This window comes from Petaurus breviceps, unplaced genomic scaffold, assembly GCF_028583685.1.
Source record: "Petaurus breviceps papuanus isolate PSGF00001 unplaced genomic scaffold, PetGlider_PUasm1.0 187, whole genome shotgun sequence".
Classification (NCBI taxonomy): domain Eukaryota; kingdom Metazoa; phylum Chordata; class Mammalia; order Diprotodontia; family Petauridae; genus Petaurus; species Petaurus breviceps.
The window spans coordinates 4,432,504-4,456,931 of NW_027185799.1; positions in this window are offsets into that span (position 1 = coordinate 4,432,504).

The window sequence follows — 24,428 nt, forward strand, 5'->3', positions numbered from 1 at the left end:
AAATATCTACTCCTAAATAATGAAGGCACCAAAGAACAAATCATAGAATCAAAAAGAATGACAATGGAGGTAGTTTCGTGTTGCAGTGAATGGAGCCCTTGATTCAGGAGGACTTGAGTTCAAATCCAGTCTCAAACACATGGCATTTATAAGCTATGTGAATCTAACCAAGTGTAATGCGAATGTAAATTTTAAAGATCTTCCCTGCCCCTAGGCTAAAGTGCACCAGAAGCCTGGGGAGGGAGGCTTGTTTTTCAGTAGATACTTTTTGATTGGCCAGTGGGTCAATAAGGTTGTTACATTCTCTGAGCCAGGAGAAGGCTATATAAGCCCTGATGTGTAGCTTTGTTTTGGGGCTCACTTTGAGAAGTGTTCTGTGATTTGATCTGAATTCTGGGAAGCCGTTGTTGAGAGTCCCCCGGCTTTGAAAAACCCAGAATGTGGAAACCCAGATGTTGACTGGGTATGGATGTAATGGTTGGACAGTTTGGAAATGTCTACTTGATGTTTCTGTCTTGATAATTATGCCTGTATACTTTGAGGTTCAGGGTGCTGACCTTTTCTCCTGAACAAGGTAAACGATATATGTCTGACTGATTAAAGTAAGCTTGTTAACCCATTTTGAGTTGCTTTCCTTTAACAAAGCAGATCCAAGAACTTGTGTGAGCAGGCACCCTGGGGACACTGGGGTGCTTGCTGCAACACCAAGTCATTTAACTAAATTAACTTGGGGGGGCATGGGAAAAGAATGCCAACAATGAGACAACATACCAAAAATCATAGGGTGCATCCAAAGCAGTACTTAGGGGAGTATTATTTCCCTAAATAATACATCAACAAAATAGAGAAAGAATATATCAATAAATTGGGAATTCTACTAAAAATGACACTAGTAAAAGAACAAATAAAAAAATCCCCAATTAAACACCAATTTGGAAGTCATGAAAATCAGAGGTTAAATTAATAAAATTGAAATTATGAAAACCATTGAGCTAATAAATGAAACTAGGAGCTAGTTTTATGAAGAAGGAAAAAAATTAAATGGATAAAGCATTAATTAATTTAATTTAAAAAAGAAAGAACAAAACCAAATTATTATTACCAATAATAAAAAGGGTGAATTGATCACTGATGATGAAATTATAAAATTATTAGGAGCTAATTTGAGTAACTATATGTCAACAAATCTAACAACTTAAGTGAAATAGATATGTATGTATGTATTTTTATAAATTATGCAAATTAATAGAAGAGAAAATAGAATACTTAATTAACCCTATCTTATAAAACAAATTGAATGAGCCACAAATGAGCTCCCTGAGAAAAAATCCCCAGGACAAGAAGGAATCAAAAGTTATTTCTACTAAGTTTTAAAAGAATGATTATGACTAATACAAGAAAGAAACTATTGGGGGGGGGTGACGCAAAGAAGGAGTTCTACCCATTTTTTTTCAGTGACACAAATATTGTGCTAATACCTCAATGAGGAAGAGCAAAAACCAAAAAAAAAAAAGAAAAAAAAAGGAAACCTATAGTCTAAATTCCTTAATGAGTAGCAATGGGAAAATAGAAATAAAAATAAAATGCTAGCAAAGAGATTACAGTATATGACAAGTATCATATATTTTGACTAAGTAAGATTTATACCAGGCATCAAGGTATTGTTCAATATTAAGAAAACCATTAACATAATTGTATGTATCAATGATAAAAACAAAAAAAAATCACATGCTCATCCCAATAGATGTAGAAAAAGCTTTTATTAATAATGCAACACTCTTATTAAAATTCTAGAAAGACAGGAATAAATAGAGTATTCCTTAAAATGATAAGTAATATCTATCTAAAACCATCAGAAATCATTATCTTTAATGGGGATAAAATAGAAGCCTGACTACATAATATCAGGGTGAAGCAAGGATTCCCATTGTCAGCAATAGTATTTAATATCAAACTAGAGATGCGAGATTGATCAATAAGACAAGAAAAAGAAATTGAATTTATTAGAATAGGCAATGAGGCCACAAAACTATCACTCTTTCCATATGATGTGGTGGTATATTTAGAAATTCTAAGAGAATCAAATAAAAAGTAGTTGCAATAATTAGCAAAGTAAAGAAAGTTATGGATATATAAAATAAACCCACATAAATGATCATCATTTCTATATATTGAAAAGTCCAGCAGCAAGGGTCAGAGAAATGCCATTTAAAACAATGGCAAACATGTATAACCTATAACAGATTATCTCAAATAGGTCCGGGGAAGGAGGGGCATAAAATTGGAAACTAAATCATTAAAAATATATAATGTATGTGTGTATATATGTGTGTGTGTATGTATATGTATATAACATGTAATTAGCAAAAACAAAATAATATTAAAAATGAAATATTTGGATTCTCTCCTGACAAGAAAGACCAAACCCAACTGTGCTATGGAGAACAGCAGGGGTGAGCGCCGAAGCGGTGGGGCAGAATGCCCCTGGTTGTGGGCAGTTATAGGAGACGGAAATTTTGGTTTTGGGTCCAGGATAGAGGGAGAACTGAATTTCTGTGGAAAGAGGCACCATCTCCTCTACCCAGGGCTTAAGATGATTACCAAAATTGTTACGAGTAAAAAAAAAGGAAAATGCCCTATATGTACAAAACAAAATATTTCTAGCAGCTCTTTTTGTGATGGAAAAGAATTGGAAATTGAAGGAATGCCCATCAATTTTGATAAGCTGTGACAGTTTGTTATTTTGGTATAGTATCTCTGTGTTAGATATAGTATAACTAATGAAAAGATAAATAGTTTCAGAAAAAGCTCAAAGGATTTACATGAACTTATTCAAAATGAAATGAGCAAAACCAAGAGATCATCTTACATAGTAACAGTGTTATTATACAATAGTCAACTGTGAATGACTTGAATTCTTTGGAACACAATGGTATAAGATAATTTTGAAGGACTTATGTTAAGAAATGCTGTCTTCCTCCATTGAAAGAACATATGTAGTCTGAATTGAGATTGAATTCCTTCCTTTTTTCCTTCCTTCCTTCCTTCCTTCCTTCCTTCCTTCCTTCCTTCCTTCCTTCCTTCCTTCCTTCCTTCCTTCCTTCCTTCTTTCCTCCCTCCCTTCCTTTCTTCCTTTGTTTCTTTCTTTATTTTCTATGTTCTCTTTAGCCAAAAATCTAATGTAGAAACTGTTTTTCATGGCTCCTCAAGTATAATCTCTATCAAAGTACTCATCCTCTCAAAGAAGGGGTAGGGAAGGGAATTTGAAACTTAAAAGATTATGAAAAGACAAATGTTAAAAATTATTCTTACATAAGTAAGAGCAATTTTAAAAGCTGAACACATATTCAGTGCTCTTTGCTGGACTATGCCTTCTTTTGTTTGTTTTTTGGAGGGGGAAGGCAGGGCAATTGGGGTTAAGTAACTTGCCCAAGTTCACAGGGCTAGTTTTTTTTTGCGTTAGGTGTCCAATTCACTGTGTCTATTCACTGTGCCACCCAGCAGCCCCTTAGATGGGAAGAACTTGAAATCTTGTGGAAATTAATTTTGAAGACTACAAATTAATTAATTTAAAAATCAAAATGAACAAATGGGGGGGGGCAGCTAGGTGGCACAGTGAATAAAGCGCCGGTCCCAGAGTCAGGAGGATCCGAGTTCGGTTCAGGCCTCAGACACTTAATACCCATAGACCAAAAAAAAAAAAAAAAGAAAAAAGAAAAAAACAACTAGCCATGTAACCTTGGGCAAGTTACTTAACCCCAATTGCCCTCCAAAAGGCAAAAATAAATAAATGAAAATTAACAAATGGGTTAATTATTGATTTAATTTTTAAAAGAAGAATTTTAAAATTATATACCTCTCAAAGTGTATGATAGGAAATTTCAAAAAACAATAAGGGAGAATCTGGACATGGTAGTGCATTACTATAAACACAACTACCAAGGAGACTGAGGTTGGTAGAATTCTTGATTATGGTCATTGTGAGCTGCATTGAGTAAAGTTATTCAGAGATCTTCTGTAAGCTTTACATTAATATGGCAAACTTCTGTTAGGAAGGCACCAATAGATTGCCTAAGCAGGGGCAAATGGAAAGACTCCCAGATCAAAAATCTATCAGGTTTATAGTACCTTTGAGAATCAAAAGGACTTAGAATAAACTGTACTTCCAGTCTATGTGAGATTAAGACAAAGTCTAGGTAGGTAGATGGTAACATGGTAGAAAAAACATAGTAAGTCACTGGAGATCTCCTGAGATCACCCTAAAATTCATCAGAATACTATGAAATAATGTCATAAAGCAATTCCTAGAGAAGAAGAACACACAAAAGGATGTGGTGAAATAATTTGTGAATCAAAGATAACTTAGATGGTCATCAGCAAATATCAGTCACACCTGGGAAAGAGTGGAATAGAGTCAAGCCAAGGCCTTGCCAAGACAGAAAAGGTCTCTGCAAATAAGGTACAGGCTTTGGGAGCCACTGAATCAGCAGCTACAGCAATTGCTTCAGAGCTTTTAGCCCACAAACTGCAAAGTGGTCAAACAACTGATCAGAAGGCTATTAGAGGGGGTCTTTTTGCAAGTACTGAAACAGTAGCCTTTTGCTTGCTCATACTTGCATTTGGATCACAGTCCTGGATAGCAATACCAGGGTAAAAAGGAGCACTAACATACCAGAGTTTGCAATAAAAGTGAAGGATGGGTCCTCATCACAGTTCCAGGGCAAAAAAGAGTTTGTGCGGTCACTTGTAGACAAGAGCACAGGCGAGGAGAGGAGGAAAAGCACCACCCCTTAATTCTTACCATCTTGTCAGAACCCAAAACATACAGGTCCCAAGAAGTGTTTCTCAAAATGACTGCACAAAACTTTGAAGCTTGGGGCAGTGCAAACTCCATCAAGGAAGCAGAGCCTCACTTTAACATAGTTAAAACTTAAGAAATAGACTGGGAAAATAAGCAAACAACAGAAAAAAGTTCTGACCATAGAAAGTTACTGTAGTAACAAGTAAGATCAAAACACAGACTTGGAAGGAGAAAATAAAACCAAAGCTCCTACATCCAAAGTCTCTAATAAAAAAAAAAAAACAGATTGCTCTCAGATCATGAAGGGCTCAAAAAGGATTTTGAAAAGAAAGTAAGATAGATGGATTAAAAATTTAAAAGAGAAATGAGAGTAATTCAATAAATGAAAAAAGAGAAACAAAAATTCACTGAAGAAAAAAAAAACTCCTTAAAAAGTAGAATTGTCCAAATAGAAAAGCAGGTAAAAAAGCTCACTAAAGAAAATGATTTGGCAGGGGACCAGAAGATGACCCTGGGTGGAGTAGAGGCCCAGACACCAACCCTGGGTGGCTCAGAGGCCTGGACCGCACGGTGTGCAGAGGCTGGGAAGAGGCCTGATAAACATGGCAGCAAGTTGACCCACAAACCACAAGGGCCACTGCCAGGCCTATCACCACAGCGACGGGACTGGACAGAGCAGGGTAAGAGTCAAATGCAGGCCCCCTGGCAGAGGAAGCAACTACTCCTGGGACTACCAATCCACAGCCCAGAAATTTAAAAAGCCCCTACTTGGACTTGCAGGGCCCAGGATGGCAGAGTGAACCCCAGCTGCTCCATTCCCCGACTCTGATCCTGAAAACATAGTATTATTTGCCCAGGGCAAAACCTCAAACAGTAAAGGCTTGGGAACCCTAGAGGAAGGGCATGGCTAGGACTCTACCTCAAAATTTGTGAAAAGAAGAATGAAAAGACAAAGACTCTGGAGTCCTTCCATCTTGAGAGGGAGAAACCAAATTCAGAGGGAGACAGTGTTGACTCCACACCCACAGAAGAAGCTTCAACAGGGAACTTGTCTCAAGCACAGAAAGCATTTTTGATGAGCTCAAAAGAAACTTTGAAAACCAAATTAGAGAGGGAGAAGATAAAATGAATAATTCTTTTAAAATCAAAATTGAAAAATTAGAAAAACTTTACAATGAAGAAAACAGCTCCTTAAAAAAAAAGTGTGATATGGAAAAGGAGGCCCAAAAACTAACCGAGGAAAATAATTCACTAACAACTAGAATCAACCAAATTGAAGCAAATAACTCTATGAGGAACCAAGAATTAGTCAAACAAAACATCAAAAATAAAAAAATTAGAAAAAGAGATAAAATATCTTAATGGCAAAATAACTGACCTGGAAAACAGATCCAGGAGAGATAATTGGAGAATCATAGGCCTACAGGGAAATCATGATGAAAAAATTAGCCTTCCAAGAGCTTATTAAGGAAAACTTTCCTGAGATACTAGAACCAAAGGGTAAAACAGATATTAAGAGCATCCACTGGTCACCTCCTGAAAGAGATCCCAAATTGAAAAGTCCACAAAATGGTGTGGGCAAACTCCAGAACTACCACATAAAGGAGAAAATACTACAAGTGGCCAGAAAAAAAAATCCAATATTGAGGAACCACAATGAAGTTTGCACAGGATTAGGCAACCTCTATATTGAAATATTGGAGGAAGTGGAATACAATTTTTCAAAAGGCAAAAGAGCTCGGGTTACAAGCAAGGATCACCTACCCAGCAAAACTGAACATATTCTTCCAGGCAAGAAGATGGTCATTCAAAAATATAACAGATTTCCAGACCTTCCTGATGAAAAAGCCAGAGCTCAATGGAAAATTCAATCTCCAATTATAAGGCAAAAGAGAGACATAGAAAGGTAAACAAGGAAAACACACACACACACACACACACACACACAAACACCCTGTTATTTAATAAGAGCAAACTGTTGATAGACAAGTAGAGGGTATGCGTATATATTACACAAAATGATAAGATAAAAAAAAACTTATTGACTGCTACAAAGGGACTTCAATAGAAGAAGAGGAAAGAATGACATGAAAAATTGTAAATTATGAAACGTGAAGAGGTGTAAATACAATATAGTAGATGGAAAGAAGGGAGGGAGATGAGCATTATATGAGCTTTTCTCTCATTGGTTCTAGTACAAGGAGGGAATAACACTAGTAAAACATAGGATTCTATCAAGAAGAGACATAAAATGTATCATAAGAGAAGGAAAGAGGGGAGGAAGAGGAGCTTTGCATGAAATCTGTTCCTGTCAAAAATGGTTTGAAGAAGAAATCACGTAATATATTAACTATAAAAATATATAATATCCTAAAGGCAGTAGGAGGGGGAAGGGCTACAAAAGGGGGAGGGGTGATGAGGAGGGAGGGAAAAATTAAGGAGGAAGGGGAGGATAAAGGAGGGAGACTTATCAAGAAGGGAAGACTGAGGGAGTCCGTGGTCAAAAGAAAAACTCAAGCAGGGGAAAAGAAAAGGGGATAAAAATAAAAGCATTAATAGGGGAGGGAATAGGATGGAGGGAAAGAGACAGATAGTGATCATAACTGTGAACATGAATGGGATGAACGCTCCTATAAAACAGAGGGGGATAGCAGAATGGATTAAAAACCATAATCCTACAATATGCTGTTTACAAGAAATATATCTGAAACAGAGGGATACACACAGATAAAGGTAAAATGCTGAAGTAAAATATATCATGCCTCAACTAAAGTAAAAAAAAAAAAGCAGGCGTAGCAATCGTTATTTTAGATAAAGCTAAAGAAAAAATTTGTTTAATTAAAAGAGATAAGGAAGGAAACTGTATCCTGCTAAAAGGAACCATCAAGAATGAAGCAATATCATTACTTAACATATATGCACCAAGTGGTATGGCATCCAAATTCCTAGAGGAGATGGTAATGGAAACAGAGGAAGAAATAGATAGCAAAACTATACTAGTGGGGGGCCTTAAACTTCCCCTCTCTGAATTTGATAAATCCTAACTCAAAATAAACAAAAAAGAAGTTAAGAAGGTGAATAGAATTTTAGAGATTGTAGGTATGATAGATCTCTTGAGAAAACTGAATGGGGATAAAAATGAATATACCTTGTTCTCAGTGGTATATGGCATATACAAAAAAAAAAATTGACCATGTACTAGGACATAAAAACCTCACAATTCAGTGCAGAAAGGCAGAAATATTAAATGCTTCATTTTCAGATCATTATGCAATAAAAGGCCATGGAAAGATAGATTAAAAACTAAGTGAAAAGTAAAACAAATTAATCATAAAGAATGAGTGGGTCAAAAAAGAAATTATAGTAATAATCAGTAACTTCATTCAAGAGAATTACAATAATGAGACAACATACCAAAATTTGTGTGATGCAGCAAAGGCATTTCTTAGGGGCAGTTTTATATCCCTGAGTGCATACATGAATAAATTAGAGAAAAGGGAGGTCAATGAATTGGGCATGCAATTGAAAAATCTAGAAAAAGAACAAACTGAAAATCTGTAATTAAATAACAAATTAGAAATAATTAACACCAATGGAGAGATTAATAAAATTGAAATTAAGAAAACTATTGAATTAAAAAATAAAACTAAGATCTGGTTTTATGAAAAAAATAATATTGATAGACCTTTAGTCAATATGATAAAAAAAGAAAGAAGAAAACCAAATTATCAATATCAAAAATTAAAATGGTGCATCTTCCTCCAATGAAGAGGAAATCAAAACAATTATTAGGAATTATTTTGCCAAATTATATGAACACAAATTTGACAATCTTACTGAAACTGATGAATATTTACAAAAATATAAGCTGCCCAGATTAACCAAAGAAGTAGTAAATTACTTACATAACCCCATCTCAGAAAAAGAAATTGAACAAGCCATCAATGAACTCCCTAGGAAATAATCTCCAGTGCCAGATGGATTTACTAGTGATTTTTATCAAACATTCAAAGAACAATTAATTCCAATTCTTATCAAACTATTTGGGAAAGTTAGTGAAGGAGTCCTATCAAATTATTTTTATGACACAAACATGTTACTGATACCTAAATCAGGAAAAGATAAAACAGAAAAAGAAAATTATAGACCAATTTCCCTCATAAATATAGATGCAAAAATATTAAATAAAATATTAGCAAAATGACTACAGTAAATTATCACAAGAATAATACATTTTGATAAGGTAGGATTTATTCCAGGAATGCAAGGATGTTTTAATATTAGGAAAACCATCAGTATAATTGATCATATCAACAATAAAACTAGCAAAAACCATATGACTATTGCAATAGAGCAGAAAAGACTTTTGACAAAGCACAACATCCATTCCTTTTAAAAACACTAGAAAGTATAGGAATAAATGGAGCCTTCCTTGAAATAATAGGTAGCATCTATTTAAAGCCATCAGCAAGTGTTGTATGTAATGGGAAGAAGCTAGAAGCATTTCCCATAAGATCAGGGGTGAAACAAAGGTGTCCACTATCACCCCTCTTATTCAATCTGGAACTAGAAATGTTAGCAGTAGCAATTAGAAAAGAAAAAAAAAATCAAAGGAATAAAATTAGGCAAAGAAGAGACCAAGCTGTCGCTCTTTGCAAATGATATGAGGATAGAGAATCCTAGAGAATCAAGTAAAACATTTCTTGAGACAATAAATAAATTTGGAAAAATTGCAGGATATAAAATAAACCTACATAAATCCTTGGCATTCCTATATATTTCCAATGAAATTCAACAGCAAGAGATAGAAAGAGAAATCCCATTTAAAGTTACTGTAGACATTATAAAACATTTTGGAATCTACCTGCCAAAACAAACCCAGAACCTATATGACCACAACAACAAAACACTTTTCACACAAATAAAGTCAGATCTAACTAATTGGAAAAATATCAATATTTAATTTCTGGTCAAGCTAATATAAAAAGTGACAATTTTACCTAAATTAAATTATATATTTTGTGCCATACCAATTAATTTACCAAAAACAACCATTACTTTATAGAGCTAGAAAAAATAGTAACAAAATTCATTTGGAAGAACAAGAGGTCCAGAATATCAAGGGAATTAAAGAAACGAAGTGCTGGGGAAGGTGGACTAGCTATACCAGATTTCAATCTGTATTATAAAGGAGCAGTCATCAAAACTACTTGGTACTGGCTGAGGAATAGATTAGGCACAGGATATTCAGAAGTCAATGACTATAGTCATCTATTGTTTGATAAACCACAAGACCCTAGTTTTTTGGGAGAAGAACTCACTATTTGACAAAAACTGCTGGGAAAACTGGAATATAGTATGACAGAAATTGGGCATAGACCATTATCTAACACCATATACCAAAATCAAGTCTAAATGGATGCATGATCTATGTATTAATGTTGCTACTGTAAGCAGTCTTGTAAAACAAGGAATACATTACCTGTCAGATTTGGGTAAAGGGAAAGACTTTAGGACTAAACAAGAATTAGAGAACATTATAAAATGTAAAATGGATAATTTTGACTACATGAATTTGAAAAGCTTCTGTACAAACAAAGCCAATGTGACCAAGATTAAGAGGAAGGTGGGAAATTGGGAAAGAATCTTTACAACCCATGTCTCTGACAAAGGATTCATTTCTAATATATACAGAGAATTGAGTCAAATTTATAAGAATACAAGTCATTCCCCAATTGATAAATGGTTAAAGGATATGAACAGGCAATTTTCAGAGAAAGAAATTAAAGATATCTATAAGCACATGAAGAAATGCTCTAAATCACTATTGATTAGAGAAATGCAAATCAAAACAACTCTGAGGTACCACATGTCACCAGTCAGATTGGCTAAGATGACAAAACATGAAAATGACAAATGCTGGAGAAGATGTGGGCAAATTGGAACACTAATGTGTTGTTGGTGGAGTTGTGAACTTTTCCAGCCTTTCTTGAGAGCAATCTGGAATTATGCCCAAAGGTCTATAAATACTTTGACCCAGCAATACCACTCCTAGGATTATATCCCAAAGAGATCATAGAAGTGGGAGGAAGACCCATATGTACAAAAATGTTTATATCAGCTCTTCTTGTGGTGGCAAAGAATTGGAAATTAAGGAGGTGCCCCTCAATTGGGGAATGGCTGAACAAGTTGTGGTATATGCATGGTGTCGAATACTATTGGGCTATAAGAAACGAGTAGCAGATGGTCTTCATATATACCTGAAGAGGCTTATACGAACTTATGTTGGGTGAGAAGAGTAGAACCAGGAGAAATTTGTACACAATTACAGACACAACGTATGTGTGATGACCAACTTTGATAGACTGGACTCTTCTCAGCAAAGCAGTGATATAAGTCAATCGCAAAAGACTCCTGATGGAGAGATATGTGGGCATCTAGAGGAAGAACTAGAAAGAACTGAGTTTATATCCAGATGGAAGCAAAATACCTGATGTTTTTCCTTTTCTTGTTTGGTTTTATGTCCTCTTTACCATTTTTCATTCCACACGATACAATCCGTCTTTATAACCTGACTAATGTATAATGTTAAAGTATTTACAGATCCTATACTTGACTATATGCTGCCATGGGGGGGGGGAGGGAGGCGGACACAATGTGAAACTCAAGGAATTGTGGAATTGAATCCCGTAAACTAAAGGGAAAAAAACAAATTAATAAAAACAAAGAAAAAATAAAATAAAATGATCTAAGTACATTTATCCTTCACCTTAAAGTATCACTAATTTCAGCAAAGTTACCTTAAATAATTCTATAAAGCAAATGCAATTTCTTTATCAGCTTTACATTCAAAATAATAATTTAAAATATTTCTGGAGATTACATGCCTCCAACTTGAATTGAAAACTTCTGGATGGACCTCAAGTAATTGCTAATCTGAAACCATATGATACATTTAATTCACCAACAATGATTCGTCTGCAGCAAATACTTTGCAACACTTTCTTAAAATTACAAATTTTATTCACTGCTTCCTTATGCAACACATTCAGTATTATAGAACTTCTTACATAATCTTTCCTTTTTAAAAAATATGAAACATTTTCCATTATATGGTGAAAAAAATTACCATGCCATGTTCAATTTATTTCCCTTGCTAGAAAGTAAGCTGACTGAAGGCATTCTTTTTTTTTCCTCCTATTGCTCACATAAAATCTACCATAAAGCTCTGAACATAATAAACATCCATTAAAATGTCATGGGTGAAAAAGACTGATGAATCAACATTCTGTCTGGAAGATTTAAACAGGATTTGTCTGATCTCCAGGGGCAGATTTTTCTTTGTATTGCAAAGTTCCCAATTTTACAAAGATTGATCAAATTTTGGGATTTTTCTTAGATATAGCCATATATAAACAATTTTGAGAGTATTTGGCTTGACCTTTGACAAATACAAATTCTGTCTGCCTGTCAGATAAATTCAAATTTAGTCAATACCAAAATAAACAAACAAAAAGTTAAATTTAAAAATGTTAAAATTATGATTGTAGCTGATTCATTTAGCCAAACACAGATACAGTGAAAATTGTAATGGATAGAGCACTGTTCTTGAAGTTGGGGAGAACTGAATTCAAATCTTGCCTCAGATTCTTACTAGTTCTTTAACCATGGGAAAATCATTAAACATCTTTGTGTCTCACATTCTTCATCTATAAAATGAGAGGGTTGAAATTAATAACCTGCAAAATACTTTCTAGATAAGAATCTATGAACCTATGAGATGATTGATAAAAGTTACCATTTTCCTTTCTCCCTGCCTTCAATTTCATTCTTTTATTGGACACAAAATTATGATTTGTGGAATTATCAAATGAATTCACCAAGGATTTATTAAGGCCTATTAAATGTAAGGAACTCTGCTCCACATTGGGGATACAAAATCAAAATGGAATATCATCCCTTCAATCAAAAACTTAATGTTCAACTGGTCGTGAGGTTTAGTTCACAACATTTACCCAAATAAGTCCATATAAGACAATTTGAGGAAAGAAGGAAGACTCGTAGTTTAGATTACCAGAAGTATCCAAAAAGAGGTAGTAAGCAGGTTGAGAAATGAATGGAGGTAAAAACTCTAAGAAGTGAAAAGACAAGACATTAAAGGAAAAGTGGTTAGCCTTGGAAGAGGGATGCATACTATCAAATTCTGGGAGAAGCATGAATGTACTTGAATGTGAAGCATGTACGTTATTCAAGAGAGTGTGGAATTTGTGAATGGTAGTAATCTAAATTCAGGAAATTATTTGCTTCAACAAGACTGGAAAGAGCTTATAATGCAAAACTGAGTGACATTCATCATTGCTCAGTTGAAAAAAAAAGAAACACTCATGCATCTAGTATAAGTAATGCTCTACATTCATTATGGGAAGTTTTTAATATGACTGAAGATTATACAGATCCTGATGCCATGTTCAAGGGAGGGACCTTAGAAACTAATACAACTAGATTATTGTATTGCCTGAAATTTGGAGAACAAAGTGGCAACAGTCATATTTTGTGATAGAAGTTTATTAAATTTTTATAGAAATATATACCTGCATTTATTTATACACTGGATCTGTGTTTTCATTGTCTTTCTTCCATTTTTCCAAACATTTGGAGAATACCATCATGTGAAGCTATTCCTCCAAATAAGGCCATTCATATTGAGCAAGCAAATACTGTTTTTATTTACATTATTAAAAGAAAAAATAAGTCACCAAACAATTAAATTCTTTATTTCTTCTTGGCAACCCAGACTACAACTGCAACTCGTGAAACCAAAAATCAAACAAAGAAAAAAGTAGACAGCAGACAGACACAATAATATTTGTCAAGGGACAAAGATACCCATAGCATGACTGGCCTAAAGAGTGCAAAGATATTGTCTAGAATATGTCAATGGGATTGATTTTCCTGCAAATCACATCAGTTTAACAGAGTCCTCTCATTATCTAGTATACAAATCATGTCCATTTCTAGCCACAGATAAGTTCTTTCTAAGTATTAAGTAGAAAGAGGCAATTTTCTGCAAGTTGATCAATTGAAACCTCAAATTTATGCAATTAATGAAAAGCCAAGAAACATAGCTACAAATAGGCATCTACTATTTTGCTGTTAAAAGCTTCTAAAATCACTTGGCTAAGCTGTAAAGAAAACTATAAGCAAAGGAGAATAGAATGCTGTTCTTTGAAAATTACTTCTAGTTTGGCTAATGAAAATAATCTATTAGCTTAGAAGATACATCATCTTGTTGCTCTGACTGGAATAATGAGCATGCCTAAATTGCATGGTAAATGTCTAGATTTATTCTTTGCTTTGTGAAAGGTAAACCATAACCTAGGATAAGGAAACTTACATGGTGCATTTGGCCAAGGGATGCTATATAGTGCCTTATAAGTTGCTGGATCTTCTAGGAACTATGTATTAACTTACAACCAGTGAATGAATTGTTATCAATTTACTGGGAATTTTTAGATTGAGATAAAGCTAGGATAGAAAGGGCAACTACCCCTATATCTCGATGGCGTCAATTGAGACAGGCATGACTTGTCCAGCTCCCTAAATCCCCTCAACTCCCAATGGGGACGAGTGGAGGCAAATATAGATTCCCCTCAATCCTTGATGGAGGAAAATCAAGCCATGCATAGCATGCTTATTTGTGCATTCAACCCTAAATGTTCCACACTCAATGACCAGTGGTCACCTGCTTTATAGGGTAACAGACAAAAAAAGACATACTGATAGGAATGATTTCATATGTTTCCATCACTTCATCCCTGTATCTCACTGTGCAACCACAGTGGATATTTATATCATTTATCATTATATAATGCTGCACAAGCATGGCGAGATGTTTTGAGCCATAATTGTGGGAAGTCATACCTAATACCTGGGAACAAAGATTGATGTGGCTGTGGATCCTGGGAAACTGAACTTTAAGAAATAATAACAAAAATTCACTTTGCACACAGTAAAATCCATCTTATTTACACTAAAAGCCACCTTACTTAACAGAAAGAAAGAACTAATCGTGTCTGCATAAAGAATGAAACATGCCAGTTTAGCCTAATAAAACAAATTTGAGTTTCTTTTTTGTCTATGTTTTCTTTCATAGCATGACTAATATGGAAAAATGTTTTATGTGATTACACATGGATGACCTATATTGAATTGCCTGCCTTCTCAATTAGGTGGTGGTGAGGGACCAAGGGAGAAAATGTAGAATCAAAATTTTAAAAATGGATGCTGAACTTTCCTTTTATATGCGAATTGGTTAAAATAAAATATGAAACAAAAAATAAAACCAAAGTTAGAACATTTAGTAGCAGAATGCTAAGAATCCCTTCTAAAATTCTATTGTATTTTTCACATCAAACAATAGAGATAACCTAAGGGATCTCTAACAGGTGAAAAAAAAAAACTAAAGTAATCCACACATGCTCTGGTGTTCTACCATAAAAGCACTTGTCCCACTAAGAATGGTGACACTTATCAACAAAAATGGTGAGCAACTGATTCATCTCTCTGACTCACACTTAATAAGACCATTTACAGGGATGGCCAGTGAGTAAGAGCACCGGTCCCAGTGTCAGTAGGACCTGGGGATCGAATCTGGGCTCAGACACTTAGCACTGACCCAGAAACACCTGGACGTGTAACCTTGAGAAAGTTACTTAACCCCAGTTGCTTAGGGGTGGCCAGGTGGCTCAGCATGTAAGAGCACCGGCCCCAGTGTTGGGATGACCTGGGGATAGAATCCAGGCCCACATACTTAGCACCATAGCCAGAAATAACTGGCTGTGTAACCTTCAGCAAGTTACTTAACACCAATTGCTAAAAAAAAAAAAGACCATTTACAAAAGGAAGGAAAATGAAGACTACAGGCGAAAAATGAATCCTTGATAGGTTTCTGAAATTTTGATTTGGTGGGGAAGGGGTTTGGAGCCCAGATGGTTTAGTAAAAGCAGAGACTTGCTTGAGCTGTCCCACACATGTCTCCAAATGCCCATAAAATGACTTTACACAAATTCCAGAGCTACAGAAACACAAAATAACTTAGTGACACAAATATCTAGCCCAAGAAAACCCAGAAAGATGACAAGAAGTGCATATTTCACTAGGCTGAGGAAAGAATGCCATCTACCATGTGACATGCCAGGACAGATAGATTCAGAGAAGGCCTCAGGGGACTGAATCACTGGCAGCTTTGGGAGTTTTCAGACTTCTCAACTCAAAAAAATGCCAAAGACAGCATAGAAGGTAAGTTGGAAAACTTTGTGGGACCTTAGTGTAAGAGGAACATATCTGGCCCCAACACTGGGTTTTTGGAAATCAAGGCATTGGAAGAAGCAGCAGTAACAGTAGTGGATGCTTTTGGAGCTCTGGACCCACATGCAGTGGGGAAACAAACAGTTGATACAAAACCCCTGAAGGCTGTGTTAGTACTCACACCCACACACCTACTGGAAACAGTCTTACCTTGACAAAGAGTTAGAAAGTTAAGTGTTTGACTGGGTAAATGAACAAACATTGTAAAATACTAAGACTATAGAATCTTACTTTGGTGACAAAGAAGATCAAAAGATACAAAGAGAAAACAACAAAACCAAAGCTCTTGCATCAAAAGTCTCCAAGAAAAATATGAATTGGTCACAGGCAATGGAAGAGCTCAATAAGAATTTTGAAAATCAAGTAAGAGATGTAGAGGAAAAAATGGGAAGGGAAATGAGAGGGATGCAAGAAAATAAAAAAAAATATATCATTCAATTGTTTCCTAAAGGAGATCCAAAAATACTAAAGAAAATAACACCTTGAAAAATAGACTAACTCAAATGGCAAAACAGGTTGAAAGAGCCAATGAGGAGAAGAAAGCACTAAAAAGCAAAATCGTCCAAATGGAAAAGGAGGTATAAAACTCATTGAATTAAATACTTACTTAAAAAATGAGAATAGACCAAATGGAACCTAATGACATTATGGGAAATCAAGAAATTATAAAATAGAACCAAAATAATGAAAATATAGAAGACAATGTGAAATATCTCACTAGAAAAAAAAACACTGACCTGAAAAACAAATCCAGGAGAAATAACTAAAAATTTATTGGAATACCTTAAAGCTATGATTAAAAAAGAGCCTACTCATCATCCTTTGAGAAATTTTCAAGGAAATCTATCCTGATATTCTAGAACCAGAGAGGAAAATACAAATGGAAGACTCCAGTAATCACCTCTTGAAAGCGATCACAAAAGGACAACTCCTAGGAATATTGTAATCAAATTCCAGAGGTCCCAGTTCAAGAAGAAAATTTTGCAAGCAGCCAGAAAGAAACAATTTGAGTACTGTGGAAATAAAATCCGGATAACACAAGACCTAGCCACTTCTACATTAAGGGATCAAAGGGCTTGGAATATGATATTCCAGAAGTCAAAGGAGCTAAGATTAAAACCAAAAATGATCTACCCAGGAAAAATGAGTATAATCCTTCTAGGGGAAATGGTCATTCAATGAAATAGAGGACTTCCAAGCATTCTTGATGAAAAGTACACAGTTGAATTGGAAATTTGATTTCAAATACAGAAATTAAGAGAAGTGGGACTTATTAAAGTTTAACTCTCTATATTCCTACATGGAAACAACTCATGAGACCTTTATCAGTAATAGGGTAGTTGGAAGATATGTTTGTACACACACATGCATGTATGTATATGTACATATGTAAATGTATGTATATGTGTGTATGCATATATGTGTATAGATGGATGGATGGATAGATAGAGAGAGAGAAAAGATAGAGTTGAATATGAAGGGATGATATCTCAAAAATAAAATTAAGGGGTGAGAGATGAATATATTAAGAGAAGGAAAAAGGGAGAGATAGCATGAAGTAAATTATCTCACATAAAAGAGACAAGAAAAAGGTTTTACAATGGAGGGGAAGAGCAGGGGATGTGAGAGGGAATGAATGAACCTTACTCTCATTGTATTTGGTTTAAGGAGGGAATAACATATGCACACAAATGAGTGTCTTACCCTACAGGAAATTAGGAGGGAAGAGGATAAAGGGTGGTATGTGATAGAAGGGAGGAGAGATTGGGGGATGGGGTTAGTAAGAAGCAAATACAATTGAAAAGGGCCTGGGTGAAGGGAGAAAATTGAATAAATGAGAGGTGGGAGAGGATAGATGGAACAATAGTTAGTTTTTCACAATATGTCTATTATATGATTACTATGAAAGTATTTTACATATACAATATAAATATTAATAATTTATAAATAATATAATAAATGTAAATAATAATATCAATAGTTAATTGCTTCTGTTTTCAATGACATTGGGAGGGAAGGGAAGAATGGAAATAATTTGGAACTCAAAATTTTAAAACAAATTTTAAAAATAGTTTTTACATGCGACTTGAAAGTAACATATACAGGCAATCAGGTATAGAAATCCATCTTCCCCTACAAGAAAGTTCATGAGAAGGTTATGGGGGGGGGGTGATAGAGGGTAAGGCATATTGGGCAAAGGTTAATCAGAATGCATACCATGTTGGGGTGAGGGGTAGGAGAAAAATAGACAGAAAACTTGGAATTCAAAATCTTGTAGAAATGAATTCTGAAAATAAAAATTGATTAATCAAAAATGAGCTTGAAAATCATATGAGTGAAAGATGAAAAATAGGCAAAGAAATGAGAGATATGCAAAAGAATTATGAAAAGTCAACAATTTGGAAAATTTCTTAAATGTCGAATTGGTCAAATGGAAAAGGAGACGAAGAAATCCACTGAAGAAAACAACTCCTTAAAGAGAACAGTTGGACAAATGGAAAAGAAGGTACAGGGCTCAGACACTTAACACCTACTAGCTGTGTGACATTGGGCAAGTCACTTAACCCCAATTGCCCTACTTTAACCCCCACTCCAAAATTTAAAAAAAAATCAATCAAAAAATTCAATATAATGAAAAAAATGGAAAAAAATTTAAAATAATTCATGGGAAAAATAACTGATCTGGAAAATAGCTTCAGGAGAGACAATATCATAAACATTGGATTACTTGAAAACCATAACAAAAGGAGAATCTGAACAGCGTCTTTCAAAATATTATCAAGGAAAACTGCACCAATGTTCTAGAACAAGGAAAAATAGGCTTTGACAGAATACACCAATCACCTCAGGAAAGAGATCCCAAAATAAAAACTCCAAAGAACATAATATCCAAATTTCAGAACTGTCAAGTGAAGGGAAAAAATTCTAAAAGTGGCCAAAAAGTAAAAAAAATAAATCAATATCAGGGAGTCACACTCCAGATTACATGGGACTTAGCTGATGCAATATTAAAGGATAAGAGGTCATTGAAAAAAAAAAGATATTCTGTAAGGCAAAGGAGCTACAACCAAGAATCACTTACTGGCCAAAATTAAGTATAATATATCAAAGGAAAAAAAATGACCATTCAATGAAATGGAAGGATTTCAAGATTTCATAAAGAGAAGACCAGAACTAAAGCAAAAGTTTGACCTCAAATGTCAGGACACAAGGGAAGCATAACCAAGTACAAAGAGAAAAGAAAGAATAAGAAATTCAATAGAGCTTTCTATTTACATATGTACAGAGGAAGATGATATTTGCAGTTCTTAAAAATTGTATCACTAATAGTACAAGTAGAAAGAATACATATAGAGGGTTTGGATTTAAAGTATATTTAAGAGAATGACATGAAATAGATATGAGAATGAGGAGTACAATTGGTGCAGAATTAAGGGAGACATAGAATGGAGTGAATTATTTCACGTGAAGAGGAAAAAATCCTATTACGGTGAGGGGAGGGTCATCAACAAAGATCACTTGAATCTCTCATCAATATTAGATCACAATAAGTTGAAAGATGAAGGGGGGTGAGGATGGACAGAAGGGAAGGCAAGTCAGGGAGTGGTTAGAAGAAAAAATGGTGATGAGGATGGAAAGGGTGAAAGGATAGAAAGGACAGATAGGAGGAAGAATAGGATGGAGGAACATATACAGGTAACAATCAAAACTGTAGTGTGAATGGAATTAATTCTCCCATGTAAAAAATGGATAGAAGAGTGGGTAAAAAAAAAGAATCCTACATTATATTTTTAGAAGAAACATCCTTGAAATACTGAGACCCACAAAGAGTAAAGGTAAAGTCTGGAACAGAATCTACTATGCTTCAATTAAAGTTAAAACAAACAAACAAATAAACCAGATGTAGTAATCAGCACCTCAGACAAAGTAAAAGCAAAAATAGACCTAATTAAAAGACATAAGGAAGGAAATAATATTTTGCCAAAAGACATCATAGACAATGAAGCAATATCAATACTAAACATTTATGCACCAGGTGATATAGCATTCAGATTCTTAAAGGAGAAGATAAGTGAGTTACAGGAAGATATAAACAGCAAAACTATACAAATGAGAAACCTCAGCTGCCCCCTCTCAGAACTCAATAAATCCAAAAAGAAAAAAAAAATTATGTAGGTAAGTAGATTATTAGAAATTCTAGATATGACAGACATTTGGTATAATTTAAACATAAAGAGTGACACAATAAGCAAATTAGAAGAGCAAGGAATTATCTAGCTGTCAGATCTATGAAGAGAAGAATTTGTTACCAAACTAGAAATAGAAAGGTTTACAAACTTTTAAATAGATAATTTAAATTATATTAAGTTATACTGTTTTGTACAAAATGTCTTTATACAAGCAATACAACAAAGATTAGAAGAAAAGCATAAAGATGGGAACCAATCTTTAGAGCAAGTGTCTGTGATAAATAGGGGCCTCATTTCTCAGACATATAGAGAACAGAGTCAAATTTCCAAGAATAAAAGCCATTCCCCAATTGATAAATAGTCAAAGAATATGAACAGTCAATTTTAAGATAAAGGAATCAAAGCTATTTACAGACATATGAAGAAGTGCTCTAAAACACTTTTGCTTAGAGAAATAAAAAATAAAACAATTCTGAGATACCACCTCACACCTATCAGATTATCTTATGTGACAGAAGATGAAAATGGTAAATCATGGAGAAGATGTGGGAAATTGGGACACTTTTAGTAGGATTATGAACTGATCTAATCATTCTGGAGGGAATTAGTAACTATGTCCAAAAGTTATAAAACTAAAAAAAGGGAAAAGAAAATATATGTGCACAACTATTTATAGAAACACTTTTGTGGCGGTAAATTATTGGATATTGTGGGGATGCCTATCAGTTGGGGAATACCTGAACAAGCTATGGTATATGAATGTAATGGAATACTATTAAGCAATAAGAAATGATGAGCAAGTAGATTTCAGAACAACCTAAAAAGACTTGTATGAACTCATACAAAATGAAATGTGCACAACCAGGTAAACATTGTACAAACCATCACCTACATTGTGTGATGATCAGCTATGGATGACTCATATTTTCTCAGCAATACAATAAGCCAACACAAGTACAAAGGACACATGAAGGAAAATGCTATAGATATCCAGATAAATAACTGATAAACTCTGAATACAGATTGAAACATTTTTTTTCTACTTATCTTTATTTTCTACTGCTTTTTTTCTTTTGATCTGTTTCTTCTTTCACAAATGTGACTAATATGCAAATATTTTACATGATAGCAAATGTATAAACCATCTCAAACTGTCCATAATTTTTCAGAAGAGGGGAGAAGAGGAAGGGAAGGAGCAAAATTCAGAATTCAAAATCTTGTAAAAATTAATGCTAAAAGTTAAAAGAAATTGATGCTGTACCAAAGAAAAGTGAGTGCAGTCCTGAAAACATTTAAGGGAACCAGCTGTCAAGCAGCATTACACATACAGACTCAACTAATTAATACCACCTTGTGCAATATGTTGCTTTATGATAATATAAAGGTTGGCAAATCAATCTTGTCTCAAATTGCTGAATCAGGAAAAACACTTTCCTATATTCCATTTATCACACCTGCCTACCCACTTTACCTCAAAACGTCTGACAAAGCACTCTTCAATTCTAAATGTTCCTGATTTCAGAGAATACAGTTCAGTAGTCTGACAAAATTGCCAAAAATAATAGGAAAGTTATTGCACGTGGGAAGTAATAAATGAGATATTATCTATTTTAGAAATTCTGTTTAATTTTAAAAGTATATTTTCTATTTTATTCGGAGGATTATTGTCTGCTTTTTCATCATGTGACTGGGATTATTATTGTGATCTTTTTTTTGCATTTCCCATTCTCACAAAAAATAATAATATATATCTACACAGAACTTTGTGGGTTTTAAAGTATGTTCACATACAGGCCCCTTTTGATTTTCAAATTAGGTATTTGTGAACGTACTCATAAATAGGAACTCTAGTTCCTAGTGTTAATTCAGTTCAAGAGAGAGAAACCAAGAGACAGAAAACCTAAGCAAGACAACAGGACAAGCTACCATCACTGTTGAACTGGTCCCTAATCACTGCCACAAGTCACACCTGGCAGGATGCTGTGGGCATTAAACACTATTCTGATATCATTATCACAGTGTGTTTCAAATGAAGAACATGCATTATTGTGATGTCAATCAAATTCTGTGGATTGGGTAGATGGCCAAGGCCTTTATAGGCACTGTTGGTATTATTCTCCCTCACTGGGGCTCTGGGAATAGTTACTAGTGTATACAGGTGGTAAGAGTGAAGGCATATTTTAATTTTTTTCTATATTATCTTTTCTATACCCCAGAGCCCATATATCTTATTTCCAAGTTGCATATAAAAACAAATTTTTTAACATTTTTAAAAAACTTTGACTCCCAGATGCTTTCCCTTCTTCCCTCCTAAACTACCTCCATTGGGAAGATAGGCAATTCAATATAGATTGTACATTAGTAGTTGTGCAAAATGTTTCCATAGTAGTTATATTGTGAAAGACTAACTATACTTCCCTCCATCTTATCCCACCCTCCACTTTTTATTTTTTCTACTTTGACCCTGTCCCTTTTCAAGAGTGTGCTTCTAACTAGCCTCTCCTCCAATCTGCCCTCCCTTCTATTACACCCTCACTTATTCCCTTCCCCCTTATTTTCCTGGAGGATAAGATACTGTAATGAGAATGTAAATTTTAAAGATCTTCCCTGCCCCTAGGCTAAAGTGCACCTGGAGCCTGGGGTGGGAGGCTTATTTTTCAGTAGATACTTTTTGATTGGCCAGTGGGTCCAAAAGGTTGTTACATTCCCTGAGCCAGGAGAAGGCTATATAAGCCCTGATGTGAGGCTTTGTTTTGGGGGCTCACTTTGAGAAGTGTTCTGTGATTTGATCTGTATTCTGGGAAGCCATTGTCCAGCCCCCCCCCCCCGGCTTTGAAAAACCCAGATGTGGAAACCCAGATGTTGACTGGGTATGGATGTAATGGTTGGACAGTTTGGAAATCTGTCTACTTGATCTGTTTCTGTCTTGATAATTCTGCCTGTATACTTTGAAGTTCGGGGTGCTGACCTTTTTCCCCTGACCTAAGTGAACGATACATGTTTGACTGATTAAAGTAAGCTTGTTAACCCATTTTGAGTTGCTTTCCTTTAACAAAGCAGATTCAAGAACCTGTGGTGGCAGCAAATCCTGAGGATGCTTGGGGTGCTTGCTGCTACAGATACCCAAATGAGTATGTATGTTATTCCCTCATTAAGCCAAATTCAATGAGATTAAGGTTGACCTATTCCCCTTCACCTTCCTGCTGTTCCCCTCCATTGTAACCATTTTCTCTTGCCTCTCTTATGTGAGATCATTTACCCTATTCTATCTGACACTTTATCCATTGCTCATTATAAGGCATTCTTCTCCCCATTGCTTTTTTGAGCCTCTGTTACCATTTGAGTAAGTTTGTTTTTTAAGGTGTTATTTTCTTCAGTGAGGTTGTAGAACTCACTTCATAATTTTCTTTGATCATTCCAATTTCTCTTCTCAATTTCCTCCAGCTCTTTTATTTGATTTTCAAAATCCTTTTTAAGGTCCTGTATGGCCTGTAACCAGTTCATATTTTCTCTTTATTTTTCAAATCCTTTATTAACTTCTAATTTACATCTTTCATTTCCTTCAGATTTTGAGTTACAAATTTTCTCCCCATTTTTCCCCTACCCATTGCCACAAAATAGCAGTCCCACAAGATATTTCTCCCATACCCCTTTTAACTTTTCCAGTGGATCTCTATGGCCCAGTGCCTGTATATCTTATTTCCAAATTGCATGTAAAATGGTATTAATAATAGTATATATGTATATGTATATACATATATGTATCTGTATCTAACTATATACAGATACATACATATATATATGTATATATATTTTTGAATATTTGATTTTAAAACTTTGAATTCCAGATTCATTCCCTTCTTCCCTTGTCACCCACCCTTACTGGGAAGATAAGCAGTTCAGTATAGGATGTACATGTGTGGCTAATGCAAAACAATAACATAGTAGATACATTATAAAAGACTGACTATATTTCCCTCTCACTTGTTCTATTCTCTACTTTGATCCTGTCCCTTTACAAAAGTGGGTGCTTCCAACTTCCCTCGCCCCCAACCTGCCCTCCCTTGCAT